Below are 26,542 nucleotides of genomic sequence, written 5' to 3'. Positions count from 1 at the left end.
AAATTAATCACTCCTATGGGCGGCACTGCTGCCTCTCAGTGCCAGGAACCCAGGTTCAATCCCACCCTCCAACGACTGTCCGTGTGGGATGTGCACGTTCCCTCCGTATCTGCGGAGGGTTCCACCAGGTGCTCTGGTTTCCTCCCATAGTCCAAGGATGTGCAGATTAGGTGGCTTGGTCATGCTAAATTACCCATAATATTCATAGATGTATAGATTAGGTGAGTTGGCCATGGGAAATGCAGGGTTACAGGGACAGGTCTGGGTGGAATGCCCTTCAGAGGGTCAGTGTGGACTAGTTGGGCCGAATGGCCTGCTACCACACTACAGGGATTCTATTCTAATAGCTCCACATTTCCGAAATGTATTTTAAAGAAATGTTTTGTCAAAAACTTACTGCTGGAGATGTTTTGGATTTTAGTTGAAAGATGGCTTGCTTTCCGATTTGTTGGCATGTGCTTTTGGATTCAAATACTTAATTGCTTTCCACAAGGAGCAACCCACAATCTAAGACTTGCCATGTCTGAGATCGGAATCAAGTATCGGCTACTTGTAAATTATCATTGGCCTTTGGCATATCACAATTATTCTGTCTGTTCTTCCTCATGTGCAGTAACCATTGCTGGTAGGTGAGTGCGTAAACTCAACTGGGCTCAACTTTGATGACCTCAGAATCCAAAATACCTGGTGCTCTGAGAGCACACGTATAAGACAGAACTGAAACTATTAAGCGGGACAGCAGCACTTGAGAAACTATAGTTCAGCTAGCTTCTAATGTTTACTTGAAAAGAGGGGAAAAAAGGGAGAAAATTGGCTACAGCCTGCAATTGAAAATGCACAAATTGATACTAAATTGACTAATAATGACTAATTATAAAATTCACCAAAGTTCCTACTTCTATAGTATTTGCAAAGCGAGATATTTCAGTCATATCCTATCATCGCACTTTCAGACGGTGGAAACAGAGGTTGTATGACAGGCATTAAGAATGAAATTATCATTGTTTCAAGTTGGCAAAACTCATGATTGTGCCCTCTAAATGCATTAATTAATTTATCCGCCCCATTTCAGTTATATCTTTTATTCATTAAATTTAATGCGGACAGATCTGTGTACTCAGGGCTCCAATGTTGCCGTCTTCTTCAACGCTGGTACATTACTCTGTCAGCAGTTGATTGTACAATGATTGATTTAACCTCTGGCATTTCAGGCTCTGTTCCCAACTTTGGATTATTCAGTGAATTTCATTCACTACATTTTAAAAAAACCTTTTGTAGAACAAACGCAAAATACTGATGACAGAAAATGCTGGAGATATCAGCAGGTCTGGTAAATCTGTGCTGAGGGAAACCGTGCTAACATTGCACACCCCTGAAAGTTCACAGTCCTGAAACCTGAACTCTGGGTGGAATCTTCCAGGTCCAAAAGGTGGTGGGCAGGAAGGCCCAAGCTCCTGCTTCTTCCATTGTTGCCAACTGAAGCCAGTAAGTAACCCATTCATAACTATGTATAGTCCTCATCCTGCCTCAGTGACAGTCCTCTTAGCTCCAGGCAGATGAGAAAGAGAGTTAAGCTACCTTACTGGTTAACTGATGCTGCCAGGTTGTCAGTCAGTAAGATGGGGTTTCCTTGCAATATGCACCAACCTGTGAGTGATGGTGGGACTGGATCTAGAAGAAGACGGCTGCTGGGAACTAACGCCATCTTTGTTTCTGGCCTCATTCTCTTTCCCCACAAAACCCCTTATGATTCCCAAACACAACAATTACCTTTCCAGTGGATGTCCTTTCGTCCTAGGAATGGAAGAACTGAAATATTGAATTCAATGAGTATTGCTGATATAGGTCTTCTGCACAATTCATCGACACGAATTGGCTATAACACATAACATAGGGGATTCTATTTCTAAAGTGCAAATTTTTAAAACGTGTTGGCTATAATGCGATTGCACCGCCAACTTTAAGTACTATTTATATTGTACAAATTTTATATAGCGCGGAATTGCACAAAAACATACCTAACATGTGCCTCTTGTACAGTAAATTTTGGTTTCCCCTTAAATTGCGAATCTTGAAAACTGTCCAGAGGAGTGAAACTTCGACAAAATGTATCTCTTTTTTCCAGCAATACTCATGTTTTGTATTAGCAAACAACTAATCACAGATTGGTTACAACACTAGCAGCTCATTCAGTCCACCTGACTATGCCAACCCTCCCAAACAGCAACTTCGCCACTCCCCTTCTTTGCTCCCTTGTCACTCTGCAAATTTGTGTTTAGGTAATTATCCAAATCCCTGATGAAAGCCACAATTAAAACAGCCACCGCCACTATCACACAAAGTGCAATCTAGTTCCTTACCACTCAAAGGCACAGAGAAACGTTTCCTCATATTTCTGGCTCTTTTTCCAATCAAATTTTAAATTTGTGACATTTGATTCTCAACACTTCTAACAACACAAGCAATCTAATATGTACCACTCTGTCCAGACTTCCCAGGATTTTGAACACAGCAGTCGAATTTTCCCTGAAGCACCTCTTTTCTAAACAGCCATTCTCAATGGAGCCCCTATGACTCCCTTTGGGACCCTGGCACATTTGAAGGAGGCCACAGACCGAAAACTGTGAGAAGGGGAGCCCCAAGGGTTTATTGCGGCCTGGGTAACTGAACCAATGAAATAACCAAGCAACAACCTTCACTGAAGTCAAACATTTCCTTCCTATTTATCATATTGTTATAGTTATAACAGAATCCATTTGGAGTACAACCCACCCAAGCTGAGGCAGAAATTTGAGAGATTTTGATTGATCTTCAGAGTGATACAACTGGATGTCATCAGTTCAGTCAGTTTCAGAAAGATTTTTGGATCAAGAGTGATCTGCCAAATAAATTTACAACACTCTGGGGGAAAAAAGCCCAAATATTTTTTATTGCCTTTCCCTCAACATATTTGATTGACAGGTGATTCTGCAAGATACGTTTCCTTGACAAAATCCAGGAACAGAACTGATGTCGCAACAAGAGGTGACCTCTGACTGTCATTGTCTAATCTGGAGCCCAATATCACGAAACTTGCAGAACAGCACCAAGCTCAAGGATAGCATTAGGCCTTAAAGATGTTTAATTTCACACAGTCTTCTTTTTAAGTTTTGTCCAGTATTACAAAATGTTCAAGTTTTCTTGGTGCTCAATAATAAATTATTTTCTGTCAGTTTGTGTTATATCCCTGTTTCAAAAGGGAGGCTTGGAACCTGAGAAGAGGAGGGGCCGTGGCCAAGAAATGGTTGAGAATCACTGTTCTAATGCATGCTGCCCCAGTTTATCAGTTTCTCCAGATAGATTTACCAACCTATATTATTGTAAATAGTTTCTGCAGCCTCCCCAATGCCTTCTCACCTGTCGTCAAATGGCTCAAATTGGAGACAATATTCCAGTTGAGGCCAAACAATGTTTTGTAAATGTTTACCATAACTTCCTTGCATTTGTACTCGTGTGTTTAAATTGGCTCCAGTGATACTAGGAGGAGATTGACTCCCTTAGTCCTAATAAAAAATACAGATTAATAAAAGACAATTAAGTGAGTTTAAATGAAATTCAGTAAAGGAAAATCAAAGTAATGTGACACAGCACTCAGATCTTTGCTGCACTTTGAGAGCCTCTCTGTAAACACAATGAGCTGGAGGAGTTAATAAACGGACTTGACACTCATCTCAAAACATGCTGAGCTTGCATGAGGGCGATTACGTTTCCAATGGACTGTTACGCATGGAGGACAAAAGCAACGAAAACAAATAAATGTACAAAAAGAAATGAAGCATCACCAAAGAGGTTAAAGGGAAGGATACAAATTAGCAATACCTAAACTACTCTTTAGAGAATCATATACATTTAATACTCCTCCTCAAAGGTATAAATGTGTGCTATCAGTTACAAAGCTGTTTAAACCATTGCACTGCTTAAAGCAAAGTATTGGAGGGTACGCTGTAAAATAAACAATGACCGCAAACACATGTTCAGAGGCAAGTCTCATTTCTGCCTCCTGAAGTTTCTCCTGCAAACAGAGCAATTCTCCCCTCATTCACATGTCTGAAACAGGGGAAAGCCTGCTTTGCAAAGTCACAGTGCTAGACATTCCACATTCCACTGCTCCAACTCTAGCACACAGAAACTCAAAACTGCCCATCAAAAGTTGTGCCCCAAAACAAACGGGGCACTGGGTTGTCATGGCATGTCCCTCTCCAAAAGGAGAGATGTCACCCCTATTTCCACCAATGGACTGCATAATTTTCTTCTGATTTTATTCCCCTTTCCAATTATACCACACAGAGCCACAGGGAATAATCTAATTGTAAAAAAAAAGTGCGCTGGCAGCAGTGACAGCAAGTCCAACTCCAGAAGCAAAGCATGAAAATACAAGTTACATATTATAGTACTGAAGAAATGCAGCAGCATGGAACACATTTATGACTTTTATACACATTGTACATGTTCAAATGCCCAAGTAAACAACAATTTCACAGGTCAGAAGGTCTCAAGCGATCCTAAAGTGCAATCATCTTCATAACACACTACCCAACATCAAATTTCATCAGAGTCCTTATTACAACACAGAAGGGGTCATCTGATCCATGCCAGCTATACTTATGTGTGCTCTCCATCTTGCTTATTCTAGTCAGTTATACAACAAAGCTGTGGTCAATTGTGCAACTCAATGTACTAATCACCTTTGTCCTCCTCAATCCAGTGGATCATTCCATCCTCCTTCACTATTCCATTCAGCCCATATTACTTTCCACCTCAAAACAAGCAGTATATCTGCTGCAATTACTTTTCCATCCAAGCCCTTATGGTTGCTTCTATTGCACCCCTTGGTGTTCATCTGATTGGTCCCACCATATCAATGTCGGAAACATTAGCCACCATCTTCAATTGCACAACAGTTGATCCAACTACCCAGCTGATATTGTGTTGTGAATAAACCAGGTTTCTCTGCACTGCACTAGCCAAAACCATCTTGTTCCAATCTACCTCTGATCTACCTTGACTCTATCGCCCTTGCTAGCTGCTCATTCAAATTGAACTGTGCATGGAGTTCTAGCATCAAATCTTCATCACCACAGTAATACCACCAGTCTTAATCAATTCTGAAACAGTCTTCACAGTCCGCCATTGCTCCAGATACATCTCCAAAACACACCACTCTGATCTCTCAAGCCTCAGACTTTTCAAGTTCCAACTCACTTCATCTTGCAGTACATATCATTTATTTAGTCAGAGTCATACAGCACAGAAACTGACCCTTCAATCCTACTTGTCCAGATTTCCCAAACTAAGCTCATCCCATTTGCCTGCATCTGGCCCATATCCCTCTAAATATTTCCTATTAATGTACATGTCCAAATGGATTTCAAAAGTTATAACTGTACCTGTATCTATCACTTCATCTGACATTCTGCATTTTCAATTAATCCTCATTTGATTTTAACTACTTTCAAAGATTTGCTGCACTCTATTACTATAAAGTCCTCCTGTCTTATTGTTCTAATTTGCATTTTCCAGTTTTCTACATCACCATCATCACAATCCATTACCTCCCTCCTCCTCCTCCACCCTCTGCACAAATTCCTCAGCCTTGCCACATCTTGGCCAGCCTTCAAAAGGCTTCTCAAAACTCATCTCAGTGGCCAGTCCTTCAGTAATCTCCTGACCATTTGTGAAAGACCTCAAGACTTTCCAACGCAGTACAGTACTGGAAATAGCTCAATGACAGAGTAGTCCACTTATAGCCAATGTGTCCACACAGCAGCAATGTTGTTTTTAAATTAATGACCTGTTCGAACAATCCACAAGCACTCAAAGTACACCCTCAAGTCCCTAAATGTCATGATGCAGGAGCAGTTGCTCTACATTGACAAATAGTATCTAATACAAGCTTATACAGTGCCCCTCCAATATAAATGAAGCAAATTCGGAACACCAGTAGCCGCAGTGAATTGCAGCAGCAAGAAATAAAATTCACATCAAGCTCAACTTCACAGTACAAAGAAGTATTCCATCACCACAACTTTCTAGTTAATAATTCAGTCATCCATACGGCTGCCAATGTTTCTGTAACTAAATTATTTTCAATAATTGATTTGCCTCCTTTGATCTTTCAGTTAAGAACATTATGCTCAGTTTGGAAAGAAACCTTTCACCAGTTGACTTTGGATTTGCAATACTAAAAGACAATGGGTTGAAAGACTGCCATGAAAAAGGTTATCCAACATCAATCAGGTCTACGTTATGCTTTGAAATTTCCAACGTGACCATCAATATGCTTACCTCCAGTGCAAAACAAACTTCAGAATCCACTGAAGTTCCATCAGGTATTGTGTAACTTTACCAATTTTCACCTCTGGTTTACTCATTTTGAGTGTTATTAAACAAGGAAGCCTTTTGCTGATTTATTCAAGACGACAACTTTTTAAAAAGGCAATGAATACTGCAAGTGCCACTTCCAAATGGTGCCTACAGCAACCATCATTCATAACACGGCAGACATTTTCAACATTAGCACAGTCACTTATTTTGTGTTTTTCTGATTGTTCTGTTTACATTTCCAATCAGATTTATGATTTACAAGGGTGAGAGGAGCAGCAACCAAAAAGACCGAACCTACAGATGCCACTGGGAGGTGAAGCTCTGAATTTGTCAGTCCCAGCCTCTTTACCCACACAGTTTGCGTGAAACCCCCCAAAACTCCCATGTGCTGCACATCATCTGTGTTTCCGTTCTTGTCTGGCCTTACTTCATTTAATGAATAAAATTTCACGCCTTTGATGAACTTAAGTTTTTTTGTTGCAAAGCAAGTTACTTGCTACAGTTTTGTGTGGATAAACTGCACACTGAGCCAGTTGATGTTATTACTGGACGAGTCACGTCCCAGAGGGAAATCTGGTTTGATGGACCATATTTTGTTTGGTATGGTTTAAAGAGATTAAAACTCATGCATGCAACACTGCAGACGTTGTTTAACAATAAAAGTTTATTAAACAAAAGAAAAATGAAAACCGAATGAACCAAACTTATAAAAATAATTCAAAGATTTTTAAACGCACAGTAAAAGTATTATCCAATTAATTCCAAAACACGCCTTTACAAATTCAAAAAGAAAATCCCTTGTGCAGAGCCCAAAGCACAGAATTCACACAAGAAAAAAAATATATATTCCTAACACCTCAAATGGCTTTAATTAACTGGGTACTTAAATCAACTGGAAATACCGGTAGGTGGATAATGATCCAGGAAGGATGAGTTTAAACATACTGAGCTTCAAGTAACCATCTCAGGGCTTTGTCCCAAATGACAAGTGTTGGGATATAATGAATTACTTACTCTAAGGTAACTTTATTTTGCTGTATTCACTTCTTTTCAAAGAAAAGATTCTAAACAACCATCTCCATTCCAGAACTTCACAAAGCTGCTCCAAAGTAACATTAAGAAGCCTCTCTCGCTAAGCTACGGGTACTTCTCCCAAACTCAAAAAAGGACTTAGTCCAGAAATTTCCTAAAGCACAATGGTCCACCCTGTTAAGTTACAAAAATCCAAGGTAAACAAAACCTCTCAAAACTGCCAAAGAAGCGCTCTCAAACTTCCAAAAGAAATCACCACGGCCACAGAAATACCCAGAAGTCAAACACCAATTTCAGACACACAGGAAACCCTACATGCCACCAAGCCAGAATCCAAAACTCAAACCCAAACAAAATGACCCTGAAGAATACATAAAAATGCCTGTCAACTTACTCCTCTACCTTAGGGCACTTTTATTTTTCCCTCGAGTGGCAATCATCTCTCTCTATGCTGCTATGCTGAAGTGCTTCTACTCAAATTCTTGAAGCAGCTTGTATGATGCTCTTCACTCTCCAATCTCTCCCCATTTTGAAATGCCTCCTGATGTATTTTCACTCAGGCATTTCAACAAACAATACACACTTCAGGAAGAACACCAGCAGATCTTTAAGAGTTTGCCTAGTTCCAGTATTATTCTTAAATTCCCAAATCTTTTAGGGCAATGGGAAGGTGCAAGTACGTCATTTCCAGATACACAGTCATTTCAGTAGATTGGAGCTGCAGCGATGAATTAGCAAGATCAGCCACCAGTCCCGGATTGAGACGACGTGGCAGGTAAAGTTTTGGAAATTCAGCTTCTCAAAGTGAAACGATTATTCAGCTCTTGCAGGGCATCATTTTAGTACAGGGCACAAGTCACGTAACCTCACTTTGTTGGTGCAAGACTGTTAAGTGACTCAGTCTCAGTCATTGTGAAATACAGAGTTTGGGAAAACAACACTTTTTGCAGAAATCAAATAAAAAGCATTTACAAAATCTAGCAACTTGCAATAGTCAGTTAGTGCCATTGGCACTAACTGACTATTGCAAGGCTAAATGTTGAAAATGCTTTTTGTGACATTTCCACCTGAATATTTTAACAGGTCACTGAAAAGTAATATTATAATTTGAGAGAATGCACAGAGAGATAATAAAAAACAACACAATGTCGGAACAAGATCAGCTGCTTGAACTTGAAATGCATAGAACTGAACATGTGTAGGTAAGAGTATTCTTCAAGTCTTTTGCAGGGGCATGGCAGTCATTGAGGCTGGGCAAGTGCAAATTTAGGTTCCGGCATTTTAAGAACCAGCCATCTTACTTCACTCTCAAAACATAGGGAGAGTAGGAGGACAATAACGTTATTGCAATAATATGGACTAGTTCTCTAGGGGCCAGAACTAGTACCACGGAAAAACAAGTTCAAAGCCTAAGGAATTCACTGCCACGGAGCGCAATGGAGGCCGGGGCGTCAAATGTCTTCAAGGCAGAGATTGGTGAATTCTTAATCTTGCAAGGAATTAAGGAATACGAGGATAGTGGGGGTAAGTGGCGTTCAAATGCCCATCAGCCATGACTGAATGGCGGAGTGGACTTGATGGGCCGAACGGCCTTACTTCCACTCCTATTTCTTCTGGTCTTAAGTCTCACCAAGGCTACCGGAGGGATATAAATTCAATTAAGTATTAAATAGATCCGGATTTGAAGACTTGCCTCAGTAAATGATGGACATGAAGCTCCCACATGCTGAACTGTGACATTTCACCTGTCCAGCCATCTCCGTCTAGCCCTACTTTATTTATTAACATTCCATACCTTTGAAACCTTAGTTTCAAAACTAGTTATTTGATGCAATTTTAAGTTGTATGTGGACACACAGTGTTATAACCCCAGCTGTTGTTATTGCCGGACAAAGAAGATCCCAGATTGAAGGCTGGCTTGATGGATCATACTATCTTTTGTTCTGAATGAGGTGGTCTCTCACTGAAACAGAAGCATACAATGTTGCAGATTTTGTTTTAACAATAAAGTAGAATTTTATTATCCGAAAGAAATTGAGATAAAATAGAATAAAACAGATTATTTACTTATAACACAAATTTGAGGATGTTTAGCATACAGCAAAACATATTCAATGTCCTTCAGAAAGGAAATCCCAACTGTCCTCATTTAGTCTGGCCGACACCGGATTCCAGACCCACGGAAATGTGATTTACTCTGAGCTGCCCTCTGAACTGACCTAGCAAGTCAACCAGTTCAAGGACAATTAGGGCCAGGCAACAACTTTGTCAGTGGTGTTCACATCCCAAGAAAGCAACAACAGTTGCAGTAAGGATGGCATTTGGTGAAGCATTTTGCCTCAATCTTCAACAATATAATACAAGACAGATTATGGGACAGATGAAATAGAAATAGAAATAGAAATAATGCCAAATAGTTTCACTTGCATGTTGCAGAGGTGATGGATAAAAACAGTTCATCTGTCTTTTTGAAAAAGGACAATGTATATAAAGCTGCCAAGATTTTGAAAGGCTGCAATAAAAGGTTAATGTTGTTAGATTGTTTATTTAGTATGGGAAAAGTACAAAGGAGAGAGAGGATAAAATATCTGCATACAGTCCAACTAGAATATGAAGCATTTCAGTGCATAACGATGTCTGTAAATTGTTTTAAAGGAGAAATGGATAGTGACTTCATAAGAAGTTATAAAGGGGAGGGGGAGTGGCACTAGATGACAGAAACATCAGCAGACATTCACATATCTTCTGACACTGTAAAGATTTTTCAAGTGATTAAACATATCTTGCGACCTACTTGATTTAATACAAACAGATCCAAGCCCCAAGCACCCTGAATTTTCCTGTCAGTAAAATAAACTCAAAAGTACCCAAACATGGGCTCTTCTCAACAATATAATTACAAGGGCACTTACTGGGCTGACAACATCTCAATAAACAGCAGATAGCATCAATAAACTAATCAGCAAGCTGCCGTGTCAAAGTCCCATCACATCAACAACAATAAATAAACAGCGGCCACAGACACAGAAAACAAGAAAGGGATGTCTGGAAGCAACACACATGGTTCCTATCTCACCTCCAGGGTTCAAATAAACAACATAATACACCCAAACTTTGCTACGACAATTAGAGTGTAGTCAGTGCAACTCCCTCTCTAGCTCAAATCTCCTGATTTGACTAATAACTCTTAATCATTCCCAAGGTTTGGACACTCTTTGCTGAATAAGTACTGGAAAAGGCAGGACTTTTTTCTGAACAGAATGCAACACCCTCGTCATTGAGCCATACAACACGGAAACCGACTCTTTGCTCCAACCAGTCCATGCCGACCAGAATCCCAAACTAAACTAGTCACCACTGCCTGCACTTGGTCCATATCCCTCCAAACATTGCTTATTCATGTACTTATGGAGGGAAGCTATTGTCAATACCCTGGCCAATATTTAGCGCTCAATCAGCACTGCACAAAAAAAATGTTAGCTGGTCATTGTCACACAATGCAGGAGCTGGCAGCTACTGCTGTATTTCCTACATTAAAACAGGGATCACTCTTTTAAAACAACAGTACTTAACCAGGTGCAAAACACTGAAACTACAATAGTCTCAAAAAGAACTGCACAAATGCATGATGTGGAGGTGCATTTGGACTGGGGTGGACAAAGTTAAAAATCACACAACACCAGGTTATAGTCCAACAGGTTTATTTGGAACTGCAAGCTTTCAGAGTCCAAAAGCCTGTACTGAGGAACCTTGATTATCCGGCATTTGATTATCCAAACAAGATCGCAAGGTCCCGATGCTTGGCTAAACTGTGTTATCCGGCACTCGAGCATCCAAACAAAATACTCCTTGCCCGTGTAATTCGGATAACCGAGGTTCCTCTGTATTTTCAAATAAACCTGCTGGACTATAACCTGGTATTGTGCAATTTTTAACCATACAAGTACAAGTCTTTCTTTTTCCTTCCCCTACATTTTACCAACCCTTTCAAAGCACACTGTGACAGCAGAGGTAGCAGCAATCTTCAGCACCCCAGAAGAGAAGCAGCACCAAGATGTAAGGTCGATCGAAGGAGGGGGTACGTGTTAGAAGGTGAAAGAGGAAACTGTGAAGGAAAAGAAAATTATGGAGGGGGATTTTTCCCCCTCTCTCCTCCCTTCTCTTGGCCTGGGATACCTAGTCCCAGCCTCCGACTCCCAGCGTCCGAAGCAGGGTCAGGACAGACACCAGCAGCTGGAGTGAGGACAGCAGTGACCAGTGGCCCAGTGCGGAGCAGGGATAGTGATGCAGTGATCAGACCAAACAGAGGCCCCCTGTATTGGCCTGCTGTGGAGAGACCTTGCAAAGAGACTGTGACGTTTGTCTTTTTAACTTTGGTTCTTGGCTTTCTGGCCTCTGGTTATACTGTGTATCGCTGTAATGTAACTTTTATTCTTCATTTCTCTATTTTGTAACTAACGATTATACCTCGGAACCTTTGTACCCAAGATGGTGCTGCAAGAGGCAACTTACAAACTTTTCACTGTACTCATTTAAGTATGTGACAATAAAGCTAATCCAATTATCAAGAAACAAGACAAAAGCAGTTGTTTGCCAAATTAACTATAATTTGTTAGTGACACTTTGGCTTGAATTGACAGTTAAAAAGCCTGGATTGCACGTAGCTGTTTAAAAGCCTTTAAACCAGACACACTGAATCGGTCAAGAGCAGAAATTATTTTACAACTCCTCCCATTGCATTTTTTGTGCAAAAGGATTTTAACTTCAAATGCGTTCAACCATCTTTATGGTCAAAATTTAAAACCCTGAATATCCTATCAAGAACCAAGGAAATGACAATTTGAGATTTATTGCCTAGATATTGTAACCATCAGTCCAATGCCTATCTACATTAAAATGTGAACAGTGCACTGGGATTAATTAGTAAAATGCAAATAATGGATGATATAAAGTTTTAATTAAGCCATGTGATGTTGTCTCCATACCACAGTATTTGAGAAGGTACAGTGTGGATGTTTTTCCTTTATCCTATCATGGGCATCATTGATAAAGGTCAGAATGTGTTGCCCATCCCTATTGCTTTTGACAACCGAGTGGTTTGCTCAGCCTTTTCAGAGGACACTTTAACAGTAAACCACATTGTTGTGGCATGAAGAAAATCTGAGAGGCCTGATGCTCTTTACTCTGGGTTTAATCACCCCCTCAGGTGCACCCAACCCCCCGGCCCTCCCAAAGATCTTTTCAGTCATGTTCTGCTTTTCATTTACATCTGAAGGATAAATTAGTGTTTACAAAAATGAAATTCAGGCTTTCGCACAGTTACTTGAGATTATATCTGCACCTTTTGTATATAACGCATAATATTTAATGTGAATGTAATGTAAACATAAAATTCCAGTTTCTATCACCAGGGCACTTTTAATGTTTTTAATCCTATTTTATATCTGTATCAATTGTAGTGTTTGGTACTTTAAGAAATATCCCATCTTAAATGATTTGACCATACAGATTCAAAAACCATTCCAAGCCTCAGGTTAACTATCAGTTCACTTGCACTAATTAACTTCGGCTCCTTCCACAAGCAACTAGTACAAACATACTATTTATACAGTCGGTGTCAAAATAACATTTCTGTGACTGCTTTTTAGCTAAAAAGTGAGGAATTAATGAGTATGTAATATTTGTGGGGTTGAAATCAGCTTTCACCTTATGGCAGTACATCAGCTGATTGCACTCACTGACCTCACCCCTAAACTAGAACAAAAGGACCCATACGTATGTTTTATTATTCTACACAATTAGCGAGGTGCATTTCATAACCCTGTCAGCCAAATAATTCAAGATTAATACTCAAGGCCATCATTACAAGCTGGTTTTAATTCCCTTGCAATTGTTTCGTTCACTGAACTTCATACCTAGAGAACAAGGGCACTGCTCTTTAACTGTATAAACTGAAGTCTCCTGTAATGTAGCATAGGATAACTGGCTTCACTGGTGCTCCCACAATTTAAAGAAAACGTTTAAAGTGTAACACCAGCAGGGTTGGTCAATGTTCTGACTGCAATCATTCTTTTCAGCAACTCAGTGGTTAGCACTGCTGCCTCACAACACCAAGGACACGGGTTCGATTCCATCCTCGGGTGACCATCCATGTAGAGTTTGCACATTCTCCCTGTGTCTGCATGGGTTTCCATGGGTGCTCTGGTTTTCTCCCATAGTCCAAAGATGTGCAGGTTAGGTGGCCTGGCCATGCTAAATTGCTTAGTGTCCAGGGATATGCAGGCTAGGTGGATTGGCCGTGGGAAATGCAGGGTCACAAGGGTCACAAGGAGGGTGGGTCTGGGTGGGATGCTCGCCTGAGGGTCAATGTGGACATGATATCACCTGCTTCCACACTGTAGGGATTCTTGGATTCTCAGTAGAGAGACATATTAAAATAGGCAAGTAACTCTGATAAAGTTGTGCCATTCTTTCTCCAGCACAGGACTGATAACTCATAGCTTTCCCAGCCTGTCCAGACAGTACCTTTCTGAACATTCAATCTGTCCCCAGTGCTTGCTGAGTTAAGTGATTGTGAATGAGTTGACACACTGACAAATGCCTTTTCCTCCGGGGGCAAGTAAATGGCTCAAGCATTGGATTATGCTCAGCAAAAGCGCTGGGGCTAACCAGTCAACAGAACCACTTTCAACATAAAACTTACTGAAGCAGTGAGCATTACATGCAAGGTCAGGCAGGCGGGGGTGCACAAAAAGGAAATCAGGAACATCACAGCCACTGCATTGTTGACCACTCAGAGAGAGACACTGACAAGCTCAGCCTGAATTCCGCCAAGCCTGAAAAGCATGAAGACCATTATTATACAATTACACATCATCTTGCAGAGGAACAAGACATAACATTTACCACTCCAAGGAAGCAAACACAAAGTGAAATATTCTTGTGAAATTTTGTGCTCTTAGCAACTTCTTTTCAGTTTTGTACAAGATTTACAACTGTCCAATGCAGCCGTTCATCTCCATCCCTTTCTACATCAGGGCTGTCTGGGCTCGCTTTTTCTCATAACTTTTGTCATTCAGCCAATGTCAACTTAAGGACAGCCAATCTGCACATGGAGAGGACAGAGTAAGTTTGAAGTTGTTGCAACTTCCTGCATTGATGAATAGAGACACGATCACAAGTTCATTGTGTGAAACTCCCAAAGTTCTCCCATGTGGCACTGTTTGATTTTCACGGTTCCATTTTGTAAACGTGACACTTGGCTTTGAAGTTTGTGCCCACGTTTCCGATCCTGCCAGCTTCTAGCCTAGTCAAGACGGCATGGTCAGTAGTTGACTGGTCACCAATGCTCCTGGGAGCATAAGCTAGAATTCCCCAAATCTGCTGCCCCTAGAGACTTTAGTTGGGCATCAAAGCAGCCAAGTAGAATGGTCACCCTAAATAGAATGGAACCTCACAGAATATCCAGTTGCCCAATACTTCTCTATGTACAGTACATGGTAAACAGTCACAGCCTTAACTTTCTGTTCTCCCATGCCAGCAGCAAGCAATGACCTTTTTGTTACTTTTTCCAGTGAAGCACATTAAGGAACTCAAGAAGCCAGCGTCATCACTCTGCTTCATTTCCAAATTGGGTTGATGCCTTGAGCTTGTGGTAAGAGAATGATTTACTATACAACACTAACATGAAACACTATAGGCAAAAAAGTTCAAAAAACAGCTTCCCAAAATTGGAAAATAAGGCCCCCGATATTTTCATTGTTCCTTCCTCAAGATAAAGACTTAGCCTTTGTACTTAGATTTCCGTAAATCAAGACATTGAAAGGTACCTTGCAACTGATAAAGGTATTTAACTCTATTGTAACACACAAAACAAATTCTCCCTATAATTCTTCTTTCTTCATATTTTCGCATGTAATAAACAGAACAAGATGTAAAATATGGAAAAGCTCACCTCCTTACTGCAGCTTACGCACTCTCTCAGTTGGGAGATGAGGAGGAAGATTAATTCTAAATTTAGAACAAAACACAAGCAGCATCTCCACTTATTTTGTTGATCCCGTATCAAGGCTTATAGGCTAGAAGTCTCTTCCATTCATAATTAATAAAAGAACATTTCCCAAGATATGTCTTCAACTTTTCTCCATGGTTGCTTTCTTAATTGTAAATGCAGCCACAATCTCTAGTTTGGCAAAGATGGGAGTCACACTCCCACAGATTCTGTGCTTAACCAATGTTAGTACAGCATACTGTCCAGTTGTTATCACTGAATTAGTCAGGAATGCAAAACCAAACAGGTCCATCATCTTAGAATCATACAGTGCAGAAACAGACCATTCAGCCCATCAAGACTGCATTAACCCTCTGAAGCACATTTGACCCAGACCCACCTCCCTACCTTATCCCATAACTCTGCATTTCACATGGCTAATCCACCTAGCTTGCACATCCCTGGACTCTACGGGACAATTTAGCATGGCCAATCCACTTAGTCAGCACATCTTTGCACTATGAGAGGAAACCAGAGTACCCGGAGGAAACCCAAGCAGAATGTGCAAATTCCACACAAACAGTTGCCTGAGGGTGGAATCAAACTCGGGTCCCTGGGGCTATGAGGCAGCAGTGCCAACCACAGTGCCACTGCCCTCTTCCTAGTCCAAACACAGCAACCCAGCTGAGTACAGGCCCAGAATCAAACCTAGCCCATACACATCTGTATAACTATCTCTAGTACACAGGAGTGTCATTACGACAGGACCAAAAGGTAAGTTCTCAAATGATATATTAATTCAGTCATTGACAACTCTGCCACGTCGTCCCTGCAATCACGGAGTCTCCCTCCTGATTCCAACCAACCATTCTTCACATGTCTGCAGGCAGCAAGACTAGCTGGTTATTCAACATGAGAGGAAGCAGAAACAAACCTATTGCTGTCTTCACACAACATCTAGCTAATGTTTATCTCTCAATGGACATCACATTCACACACTGTCTCACATCATCACTTTGCGATGAACAGACATAGCTGCTATGTTTCCTATATTGCAACTATTTTTGCTCTTCCCAATGAAAACTGCATGCAGTGTCCACAAATCCTGAAAGGTATCACATAAACCCAAGCCTTCCTTCCTTACCTACATGTCTGCTTTTTGTAGCATGTTTCACTGTACAAGGTGAATCCTAATTATTTATTGCCCCTTCCAAGAAGAGGGCAGTGGCTCAGTGGTTAGCACTGTTACCTCACCGCACTAGGGTCCCGGGTTCAATTCCAGCCTCAGGCAACTGTCTGTGTGGAGTTTGCACATTCTCCCCATGTCTGCGTGGGTTTGCTCCAGTTTCCTCCCACAATCCAAAGGTGTGCAGGCCAGGTGAATTGGCCATGTTAAATTGCCTGTAGTGTTAGGTGCATTAGTCAGAGGGGAATGGGTCTGGGTGGGTTACTCTTCGGAGGGTCGGCATGGACTGGTTGGGTCGAAGGGCCTGTTTCCACACTGGAGGAAATCTAATCTAATCTAATCTGGTAACTCAGCAAAGAGATATATTCTATTTTTATCTTTGCAGTCATTCAAGCTCATAGACTTACATGCTTTTAACTGCATTCGCATAGAAACTAGGAGTCCATCAAGCCTGCTCCACCATTCAACAGAATCAGGACTGATCCTCTATCTCAACATCATATTCCCACTTTCTTCTCATATCATCCGATGCCTTCAAAATCCAGAAAGCTATATCTATCTTACTCTCACTCAGTCACAGAAAATATGATAGGACCATCGGGAGAACCTTATTCAATGAGTTATGTACAATTCATCCTCCAGACTGTCACTTAGCAGAAGGAGAAAATAAAAACACTTCCTCACCGTAGCCCAATAAGTCAGTTCACCTCGGCTGGGCTTTTCATTTGAAGCCATGCACTTTCAAAGTTGAACATGTTTGAGATTTATGCCATTCTTCAAATACCGTAGATGTCAACACGCAGGTCAAGCTTTGAAGTCCAGAAGCATCCTCCAAAAAACAAAAAGGGCCAACTTATAAACAGAGTATAAAAGTGAAATGCCAGTGTGGTGCGGGTGAATGGTCGCCATTTGGAAATGGCACCAGCAGCTGATGAAAAGTGGGTCTTAAACTCCCATCCATCTTTGAAATGTAGGTTGCATTCATTACCTGCTTCCCACTTTCTGATCCCTTACACTTAGTTATAAGCTGGCAGTTAAACAAAACTTGCATTGTGGGCCGGGAAAATGCCAAGTATAGCATTTCGTGTTTGATAAAGGGGATCGACTTAATCAGCGAGTGTCTGTGAGAACATGATTTTGAGAGTCATCAAAACAGAGTGGTCTCACACGCTGCTCAGATTAATAAGCCACGATTAATGGCACTTGACTAGTCAGACTGGTAAAAAGGGCTGTATCCCGAAAGTACCCCGGTCTAGCCGAAGTTTATATAAACTATTTATCCTGTTCCAAAAAGATGTTTTTAAAAATCCACAGAACACAGCCAATCCAGAAAACTCCATCCCCCAAGAGGTATCATATTCCCACGCATTCATTGCTTGCCAACTATTTCTGCAACCTCTGATAATCAAAACAACTAGTCCTAACCAGGACTGGAAAATTCCACTTGCTCGTTTACTAGCCATGAGTTACTTCCCAGATTCAGAAAACAGGAAAAGCAAGCACAATTCACTGGTTTCATCAGTAAAGTACACCCCGTCCAGTTGTGCGCCCCACAGACCAGAGTTAAATACTGCCAGCTCACACTGGCTACCAAATATTGCTGTCCTGTATGTACAATTCTTGCAAAGCTTCACTAAAGAATCATGAAATTGTTACAATTTGCATCAAAGCCATTTGATTCATTGTTTATGTGCCGGCCCTCCTAAAGAGCAATTTCAGTACTGCCACTATCGCCTACTACCACCACCTCCCCACCCCCCCCCCCCCCCCCACCCCCACTCATCCCCCCCCAACCCCCCCGCCCACCCCCCACTCACCACTCATCCATGTCGACCAGATATCCCAATGCAATCTAGTCCCACTTGCCAGCACCCACTCCATATCCTTTATCCCTGTAAACCCTTCCTATTCATATACCAATCCAGGTGCCTTTAAAATGTTGTAATTGTACCAGCCTCTACCACTTCCTCTGGCAGCTCATTCCATACACGCAACACCCTCTGTGTGAAAAAGTTAGCCCTTAGGTCTCTTTTATATCTTTCCCCTCTCACCCTATGACTCCCCCATCTCAAGGAAAAGACTATGTCTATTTAACCTATCGATGCCCCTCATGATTTTATAAACCTCTGTAAGATCCTTACACATTCTCCCTCTGTCCACATTCAGAAAAAGTCACTGACAGCCAAAAGCCAGCACTCTGCTAAAGAGGAGCAAAGACAGTTTTAAATATCATCTGCTGCACTCACTGGTTTTTAGCAGGTAGCTGGGCCCATAGCAAATACTTAAACCCAACATCAGGAGGTTCACTGGACCCCACTTCCTCCAACATTTCTAAACCCAGGCAGCTGATTTGTTACCATCCTGTCACAGAGCGTCTGGACAAGGATCTGTAACTTTTTTCTTTCAAAGTGGCAGATCCAAGGGACTTCTAACACAAAAAAAGCAACAACAGATTCCACTTTTGAGAACAAAGCGTAAACTTGCCCGTAGAATGTTAGAACTACAATACAGACTACAATACATTTCAAAAGTATGCCTCACATCCAGAAATAACACATGGTGGTAACAGACGGTGACCAAACCTCACAGCACACATCAAATAGCAGATACAATCAAGACAGATCCCACGGATTTCTCAGCAATTCCCCCAGACATTAATGAAACTGTAGGTCATCAAATCTCATTTAAATTCTCAAAAGGATCACCATCCTTCACCTTTTGACGCTCTAATTTTAAAACTCCCCATCAAGGGCCAATCTGTCATGGCCTGCCTTGACAATCACTCCCATTCTGGACAATCACTCTCCTTTCCTGGATCAACACATGCCTGGATTCAGAAAAAGTGTTCTTTCCCACAGGCACAACTCCAACTTCTCACAAATATCACACTTTGTCAAGTCAGTCGTACACCTGGATCTTGTTAAAACTCCAATCTTGCTCAGTTATATCCTGTAAATTCTGCTTGTGAACTTTTCAACGCTCACCCTCAGTTATGTTGATCTACTAACTGTGCACTGGCTTCCTTTGAGCCCTTGGCGAAAGTGGGTATTGCAGATGCTGGAGATTAGAGTCAAGAGTAGAGTGGTGCTGGAAAAACACAGCAGGTCAGGCAGCATCTGAGGAGCAGGAAAATCAATGTTTCGGGCAAAAGCCTTTCAGGGAAATGAGGAATTCCTGATGAAGGGCTTTTGCCCGGAACATCAATTTTCTTGCTCCTTGGATGCTGCCTGACCTGCTGTGCTTTTCCAGCACTTTCTTTAAACCCTTCCCAGCTCCTAGGATTTCCTGAGCTCTGACTCCAACACTTAGCTGTCTAATGCCTAGAACTTCTTCCACAGTTTTGCAGCATGGAGCCATCCAACTCCTTCATCCTTTGTAGAATTTGTATGATCCCGTTGCTTTCCCAGCATTACAGCTAAAAATCAGTAATAGAGTCTACAGGTCGTTCTGCTATAACACGCATTTCGTTAACACAAATTCACTATAACACTACTGATGAACTTGGACACTTTTTCAAGCAAAGTTTTAAAACGTGTATTGATTGTAATGCAATTCCAGCCCTGTTAGTTTAAATGGTACGCCTATTACACCATTTTCGTATAACACAGGATTGCACAAGAACAGAACTACCACATTATAGCAGAAATGACTGCACTCTCCATCCTTTCTTCCTCCTTCAGACCTGCCTGTGACCTTTGAACTTTTCTTCAGTGACCTCCCCTCCACTTACATTTCCCTGAGTGACCTACTAAAAGCCTTGCAGTGGCCTCTTCACCCACTGCTGTGCAGAAATGTTGCCACCTAGAAACTCTTGGAACTGACTGTACCCTACACGTTACATTTTCGCTGATTGCTGGCAATGGATTTCATCACAAGCTTCAAACTTCAGCAATGCAAGATTAGCAGCATAAACCCTCGATCTTCAATCCTGTTTATGCCCCAAGGGAAACTTCCATACATGTCAACTCTCACACTCCCAACATCCATCACACTTCCCTCCATTACAGCTGTTTCATCCAGGTAGCCTTGCCATTCCAAAATCTTATCAACAGCACAAAGCAGAAACCTCAGAGCAGCAATCCTAAAGTTAGCAAGTATTAAACAACCTCGAATATTCGAACGAGACGGGGCAGGGAGAACTGTGTTCAGATAACTGCTTGTTCGGATAAACGATCTGATCATAAACAAAGGAAGCATTTACAGAATCTTGTTCGGATAATTGATGTTCGGATAACCAAGGTTGTTCTGAACATATATATTTAACTGTGAATGGGAAACAAAGTGAACAGATTATGAACGGCACTTGAAATTATTATATGCTTTGACACACAGCAAAGAAGAAAGGAACTCTTTTGAATCTTCAACAGATTTTATACTGCTGTTATAAGCCAACAATTACTCCCACTTGCATCTGATACATGGAGGTTAATTTTGCAACTCTTGGCTCCCAGCATGGAGTTACACTCAACAGCAGATATCAGGGTCATTCCTGCATTTTCTAGTCTCGATGAAAAAAAAATCAGCAGGATCTTTAAAGATTAATTCAGATAAAGAGAAGCTGTGAGATGATGATGTGATCATTTAGTTATTCAGCATTAATTTAGATCCAAAAGAGATCACTTCACTCCTGAATGACAGGAGTCAAGAAAGCTGTCAACAATATACACATAACTTAAACGCAGAGGTTTAAATGTTAAAATAATTTTTAAAAATCACGTTAAAAAGGATGAGCAAACAGAGAAATTTACAGCCATCTGCTGGGTCTCAGACTGAAGATGTGCTATCGCATTGTGCCAGTTACACTGGATTGTGATTTAAAGAGTGTTTTTAATGCCATTGTCTTTATTATGAAAATAACACCAGGAGAACAGGCAACAAGTATTTGTTATAGTTGTGGGTTTGTCCATCGCGCTGGGAATTTTTGTCGCTTTGTCTCGGTGACATCTTTAGTGCTCTGGAGCCTCCTGTGAACTACTGCTGCACTGTCTCTTCCGAAAGTTATTTGGTTTCATTCCTGCTACTTCTGGTTGCTGACTCCGGTTGTTCGCCAAGAATGGCTATCCTCGCAACATCAACCCCCCGGAGAAATATTGGGTCTAGGTTTATGTGCTTGTTAATGGAGTCCGTGAACGAGTGCCAGTTCTCTGGCTGTCCTCTGTTTGACTTGTCTTATGATCGTTGTGTTGTCCCAGTCGAATTTGTTGTCCTTATCATCTGTGCGTGTGGCTACTAAGGACAGCTGGTCGTGGCGTTTAATGGCTCGTGGATGCAGATTGCTTGTTTATCTTGTAGAATTAGAATCCCGACAGTGTGGAAACAGGCCCTTTGGCCCAACAAGTCCACACCCAACTCTCCAAAGAGTAACTCACCCAGATCCATTCTCCCTGCCCTAGATTTACCCCTGACTAATAACCTACACTATGGACAATTTAGCATGACCTAACCTGCACATCTTTGGATTGTGGGAGGAAACTGAAGCACCCAGAGGAAACCCACGCAGACACGGGGAGAATGTGCAAACTCCACCCAGATAGTCGCCTGAGACTGGAATTGAACCAGAGTCCCTGGTGCTGAGAGGCAACAGTGCTAACCACTGTGCGGCTGTGCTGTCTGCCTGTTTGTCTTATGTAGTGTTTCATGAAGTCTTTGCATGGAATCTTGTAAACCACATTTGTCTTGTACATGGTGGGTACTGGGTGTTCTGGTGGGTTGTTGTCTGAGCTTGGCTGTCGGTTTATAGGCTGTCATGAATCCCAGTGATGGGAGGAGTCTAACAGTCAGTTAGGAGACCTTTTTTTATACAAGGTAGCATTGCTAGTGAGTTAGTTTGTGGTACTTCCTCATCACGTTGTTTGCCTATTAGGCATCTGCGGATGAAGTTCCAGGAATATCCATTCTTGGCAAAGACTCTGTAGACGTGTTGTTCTTCCCTTCGTAGGTCGGGAGTGCTGCAGTGAACCTTTCGAACAGGGTCCTAATGCAGCTTCCCTTGTGTGTGTTCAGATGATTGCTCTTGTAGTGTAGGACCTGGTCAGGATATGTGGCTTTCCTGTACACTTTTGTGGTGCATTCACCTTTCTGTGTTCTTTCTACTATCACAGGCAGGAATGGGAATTGATTGCTGGTTTCCTCCTTTCTCATAAACCTGATCCCTGTGAGCATGGTGTTGATAATTCAGTGTGTGTTCTCGATTTCTGTTCTCTTAATGATAACAAAAGTGTCATCCATGTATCTGATCCAGAGCTTTGATTGGATTTGTGGGAGGGCTGTTTGTTCCAGTCTTTGTACCCCTGCTTCTAGTATAAGTCCACAGATGGGTGAGCCCATAGGCGTTCCATTGATCTGTTCATATATTTGGGTGTTGAATGTTGAATGTGAAATGTGTCATCAAGCAGATGTCTAGTAGTTTGAGTATGCAGTCCTTGTTTTCTGTTCTGGCTGCCCAGAACACTTTTGTTATCATTAATAGAACAGAAATCAAGAACACACACCGGATTATCAACCAACAATCAATCAATTAACTCCCATTTCTGGCTGTGATAGTAGAAAGAACACAGAACAGTGAATGCATCACAAAAGTGTACAGGAAAGCCATACAACCCGACCAGGTCCTGCACTACAACAGCAACCACCCGAACACAAACGCAAGAGAAGCTGCATTAGGATCCTGTTCAAAAGAGCAACAACACACTGCAGCACTCCCGACCTTACAAAGAGAAGAAAAACACCTCTACAGAGTCTTCACCAAGAACAGATATCTCCGCAACTTCATCCACAGATACCTAACAGACAAACAACATGGGGACATGCCACGAACTAACTCACTAGCCACTCTACCTTGTATAAAAAAATCTCAGAACTGACTACCAGACTCCTCCATCACTGGGATTCATGACAGCCCATAAACTGACAGCCACGCTCAGACAACAACCCACCAGAACAAAAGACCCAGCACCATCATGTGCAGGACAAATGTAATTTACAAGATTCCATGCACAAAACACTATATAGGACAATCAAGCAGACAACTAGCAATCCGCATCCACGAACACCAACTAGCCACTAAATGCCATGACTAGCTGTCCTTAGTAGCCATACATACAGATGACATGGACCATAAATTCAACAGGGACACCACAATGACAATAGGACTAGCTGAACAGAGGACAGCCAGATAATTCCTCAAAGCATGGCACTAAACCACGGACTCCATCAACAAGCACCTAGACCCAATATACTGGGCACTACAATGAACAACCAGAACGGGTAACCAGGAGGAGGAGGAACGGAACCAAATAAATTCCAGAAGAGACAGTACAGCAGCACTTCACAGCAGGCTCCACAGCACTGAAGATGTCACCTAGACAGGGGATGAAACGTCTGCAAATCAACTGAGAACCCCTGAGAATATCTCTGATGTTAGTACAATTTCGGATTTCCTCAGCTCAAAGATTTCCACTAGCTAATAAGATGTGCCTGACCTGTACACTGTCTCTTGCATGCCACACACATAAACACACACACCCTCCCCACCCTCAACATTCAATGATCAACTGTAAATGCAGAGAATGTGGAGCTTCACCATAGGATTAAAGACACCCCTTGGTTCCAATGACCAATTAAGGAGGAAAAGCTAATTAGAAGAGGAAAAAGCAACCAGAACTCCTGCAGCACCTCTAAGTTACACATCATTATATCCATCAGACAAATCTGAACTTCCTCTTTGCAACAAAAATAAATCAAACATTTATCAGAGAGCTTGCACATATGGATTTTAAGCCAGCATTAGACTACCAATCTGGAAAGCCTTGTTCAGTAACTGTACGTCCTCAGCTTCATTTCTTTTCCACATTCATCACATTGTGAGTGTTCACATGCCACGGCAAAGCGAAACTCCAAGGGGAACTCAGCAATCTCTGCCAAGTGACATTTCCTCATGAGAATATGTATAGGGTATAAGCAGACAGGGAAAGAGTTAAGTTCCGAATTTTGTGAAACAAGAGGTTCAGCTGAGCATGTCTCAGATCAGATAAGAACTTGCAGTTAACACTGGGGTGCTGGAGGCAAGGGTAATGGGTTAACAAGGTGGAAAAGCATTCATTATGTAGAGCTTTTTAACATATTGGAAGCATTCAGTATGTAAGGTCAGTTTAACAAGGTGAAAAGTATTCATTATGTGAAGCCAGTTAAGGTTAAGAACATTCATTGTGTAACAGCAGATGGCTTACTCTTTGCTATTGTCACTCGCTGATTGTAACAGTAACCCAATTAATATGTATGCTGTCTTAACTGCATGCTTGTCCCTGTAAAATGACTATATAGTTCATTAAGAAACTGCTCTTCCAGAGAAGACTGGGAACGCATGTCCGTGTGCACATGGGTGATCGTTCTCTCTCCCTCTAGGGCCCGGAATAAAGATGAAGGAGGTAAAACTGTACTGTCTCTCTGAGCATTTTGCTTTGACTGAGGTGCCGGGGGGGAGGGGGGGGGAATCATGGTGAAGAAACAGGACGACACTCAGCTACACAGTCACCTTACAGGGATACTACAACTGGCCTCCAAACGTTAGGACAAACTGACCAACTGCTGGCTCATGAGCCGGGAACTGTACATGCGAGAGTGGACACAGAGTAATGGCAAAATGAGCCACGAGAGTGATGCCCCTCACTTTCAAGAGCAGAAAAAGATTCGATAAAGCTTTCGCCCGAACAATCATTGTGGCAATCTGTACCCATGGACTCTACACCGATGTTGATGAGGAGCCAGGGAGTGAGAAGAAAACATGTTTCTCTACTAAAATACAAAAAGCAGCATTCCACTTAGTCAAGGCCATGACTAAGTCACAGCCAAATGACAACTAAGAGTGTTGGAAAAACACGTTAAGGCATATGTAAACTGAATCACTAAGTGCAATAAGACTACTTCTCCATCCGTTTCCAATCTTGTGGCAAACTGCTGTATTGATATCACCTTAGATCATTTATGAGCTATTAGAGCTCTCCTCACCTCATCCAATACTCTCACACCAATTGTGTTTTTCCAATTAGAATCATCTCCTCTGATTCAAGTTTTCACTTAATTGCTGAGCTAAAAAAAGTCAAGGAAAATTTGATTCATTATCAGATGTAAACGCAGAACATTTTGTAGCACTGATGTTTATAAAATTCTGGAATTCACCTCACAATACATAAGAACAGACAATTTCAGGTGTGCATTCTCATCAGTTACATTATTTTTACATTGCAAACTTAGAACACTATGTTGCCGAAACTCTTGGAAAAACCCCTCCACAGGATGGTGTCATCCTCAGCAATTTAAACTCAAGTAAACAGCTTTTCATAGAATTTAAGAAACATTGTCTCTTGAAAGTTCAAGTTGTTTCACATTAGCACCAAGAGTTTTGCCTGCGGCAAGTGAATGAATAGCTTCACTCGGCTCCTCTATTGTGGGTTCAACAGCCAGCTCTTTCCTGACAGGCAGGAACTCAATACAGTCTAGACCTTCCATGCTTACACTTTCTCCCCAGAGTATAACTCAAATTAGTGCTCCATTCATCTTCCCTACTGTCTAAGTGAAGTTAGTGACGACCTCCCCTGGCTTTGCTTTCAATTAAGCCATTTTCCTCACTGATGTACCTGTTACTTTCTGATTCCTTTTATTTATGTTTCCTAGCATGTGTTGAATGACATCTAGATTTTCTGGCAAAGTTGTAATCAGTAGTCACTGGCACACCAGTCTCTTGGGCATTGGGCATTACTTGATGTGGGTTTAAGAGCATTCAAAATCTTCTCACGCAAAGCTCTCTTGTAATTACTGTGTTTGGTATCAATAGTTGTTTCACTGAGATAGATCCTGTCAGCATGTTACTACTCTTGCTTCCTACATTTCAGGCAGTAGCATTGTAGTTGGTGTCTTGAGTCATGTTTCAGTTGGCTTCTGCACCCTTTGCGAGATTATGGTCAGTAACTATT

General features: G+C 41.6%; 1 protein-coding gene and 1 long non-coding RNA gene across 2 annotated transcripts in view; one reads left to right on the top strand and one right to left on the bottom strand.

Annotated features, from left to right (window-relative positions):
• jade1 (jade family PHD finger 1) overlaps window positions 1–26,542 on the bottom strand; it is a 136,051-nt gene that overhangs the window by 95,285 nt on the left and 14,224 nt on the right. The gene's annotated exons all lie outside the window — the stretch shown is intronic.
• Window positions 1,385–6,778, top strand: LOC140485472 (uncharacterized). The gene is made up of 3 exons (XR_011962339.1): window positions 1,385–1,485; window positions 6,159–6,368; window positions 6,610–6,778. It is a non-coding gene; the product is annotated as an uncharacterized lncRNA (long non-coding RNA).

This window comes from Chiloscyllium punctatum, chromosome 14, assembly GCF_047496795.1.
Source record: "Chiloscyllium punctatum isolate Juve2018m chromosome 14, sChiPun1.3, whole genome shotgun sequence".
NCBI classification, from domain to species: domain Eukaryota; kingdom Metazoa; phylum Chordata; class Chondrichthyes; order Orectolobiformes; family Hemiscylliidae; genus Chiloscyllium; species Chiloscyllium punctatum.
This window is presented reverse-complemented; position numbering and strand designations above follow the sequence as displayed.